Here is a 2,442-nt window from a genome sequence, read left to right as displayed (position 1 = left end):
ACACACACACACACACACACACACACACACACACACACACACACACACACACACACATATGGTCTATTTAAATCATGAATTGACTCGGAGGTCTCACAAGAAAAACAATAACTAGTTTATTGTTTAGCTCTGAAATAATTGGGTTATTTGATGTCAATGTGTGGATGGTGGAAAGCACTAGTTTTTGTTGAGAATTGCAATTTTTGACATAGTTCCCAGAGTTCTGACATCTCTCAACATTATATAAGAGGTATTCTTATTCCTTGAATATACACACACACACACACACACACACACACACACACACACACACACATTATACCCACATATGATTAATGAATGTTTCTCATTAGGAATGAATTAATATAACAGATCACAGATGATGAGCTGGTTGAAAACGTTAGCACGACGGGTGAAATGCTTCGCGGTATTTCGTCTGCCGTTACGTTCTGAGTTCGAATTTCTCCGAGAGACTTTGCCTTTCATCCTTTCAGAGTCGATAAATTAAGTACCAGTAACGCACAAGGGTCGATCTAATCGACTTAATCCTTTTGTCTGTCCTTGTCTGTCCTCTCTATATTTAGCCCCTTGTGGGCAATAAAGAAATAAGAAAGGCAAAGTCGACCACGGCGGAATTTATATTATTTTCAACTCTAGGCACAGACGAAATACCGCTAAGCATTTCGCCCGGCGTGCTAACGTTTCTGCCAGTTCGCCGCCTTACCTTACCAAAAATAATGTAAGAAGCTCTACTGATGTAACAGAAAGTGGTACTGACTTTTAAAAATACAAAAGAACAAAAAACATTTAGTATGCTTCATAGTATATTATGTTTGCATGTTATGGTAGGGTTTTGGAAGAGAAATCTTACTCCGACATCAGCAATGTTTAGCGCATGCAGTCGATTTAGCTAAAACCCCTAATTTAAAAATTAAAATTAAAAAAAAAAAAAACGAGATTTCAAATTAAACATCATAAACAAGATTTTATTGAAGAATCAAGAGATGAGAACACGGGAAGTGACGATGATGAAGTCGAAATTGTTATAGTTGCGTTCAGTGAAGTTTTATATGAAATTGAAGACGTTGATGGTTCAATTGAAGAATTTAAAATCCCGTTTTGGAACTTCAAGAACAGGTAAATTATTCCATCCTTTCAAGAGAGCTTCTCTGCTGAAAAAGCAAAAAATAAAAAAATAAAGGAAGAAGGAAAATTAGTCGAACTGCTTGGATACTTTGTTTGAAAAATAAGATGCCCCAAGAATTTGTTAAATACCGAGTTAACTGTAAAGAAATTAAGACGATCCTTGACTGAAAGCAAGAGCATTAAGTGTAATTCAATTCACAGAGACTATTATTTCAAACAAATGGGGAATTTTAAAGGCATCGTCACTGTGTGTCGTCCCTTCTGAGATGACACTAAAGGGCCTTTGTTCAAGAGAAGGAACGACTTTGACCACTGAAGTCTCTTTCAAGTATTAACAACCGCACAATATTCCTTTGGCAACGTCACTAAAGGAATGCTGGATTATTTATTATTTTTCAAGGAGACAAATGAAAATTTTAGGGTTACTTAAATATGTTTCTGGTCCAAGAAGTTTGAAGATTCAAGATGCCGAATTAGTTGCACGTCCTTCTAAAAGTGCGCTCAGGAAAACTGAGGAGTAGATTTTTCATAGACTCTTTACTCTGGAGGTGGAAAATTAATTTAGCATGAAGTTCAAAGCGTTAATCAAGAAACATCTGCTTTCGGTTACCATAAATATCTTACAAGATGAGAAGTAAAAGATAAAACAAACTCGAAACGGTGACTTACTACTTGCAGAGTATTTGAAAGAAACGGAGAAATTGGAGACTCTCCCAATTGTAAATGAATCTAGTTGTTTCGATGCCAATAAAAAATTCAAGGAATTTGAAGAATCATCAAAATAACAGAACATTTGCGCGGACTTTTCTGCCTATTATATGCTGTCTTGCTTATTTCTGATTCATTCCTCACTAATCCGAGATAACACGGTGGGGTAATTGTGAACCGTGTTACGCTTATCAGAAATTGATCTGCGATAACATGGGTCGGTGATCAGTCACAGACTGTGATTGTGCCGCAGAAACATGCCTCGGCGACCACCTACAATATTCGGGATAACTTGGTGTCTCGGAACGAAAACTACTTTTACTCATTTGTTCTATAATTCATTTATCACTGATTCATTTAATACCCGTGATAAACGAGGATAGACCTATATTCAACTGAATCAATCTTTTTTTTTTTTCAATTGACCAGCGAGCTCGATACATTAACTTTAGTACTAATTAACCGTCATTTAATTGCAATTAGCATCATCAGTTGTACCGTTGCTACTACAACCACTGCCACTGACACCACCACCACCACCACCACCACCACCGCCGCCGAAACCACCACCACCACCACCACCACCAC

At 37.3% G+C, this 2,442-nt stretch overlaps 1 long non-coding RNA gene across 2 annotated transcripts in view; it reads right to left on the bottom strand.

Moving 5' to 3' along the window:
• Positions 1 to 965: 965 nt before the first annotated feature.
• The window catches only part of LOC128248285 (uncharacterized), a 31,350-nt gene continuing 29,873 nt past the window's right edge, over positions 966 to 2,442 (bottom strand). For both annotated transcript variants that reach the window (XR_008264521.1, XR_008264520.1), the window contains exon 2: positions 966 to 1,172. This is a non-coding gene — a long non-coding RNA (uncharacterized LOC128248285). The remainder of the gene's footprint in view (positions 1,173 to 2,442) is intronic.

Source organism: Octopus bimaculoides, chromosome 7 (assembly GCF_001194135.2).
Source record: "Octopus bimaculoides isolate UCB-OBI-ISO-001 chromosome 7, ASM119413v2, whole genome shotgun sequence".
Lineage (NCBI taxonomy): Eukaryota > Metazoa > Mollusca > Cephalopoda > Octopoda > Octopodidae > Octopus > Octopus bimaculoides.
The sequence above is the reverse complement of the archived record's forward strand: the minus strand, read 5'-3'. Positions and strand labels throughout refer to the sequence as shown.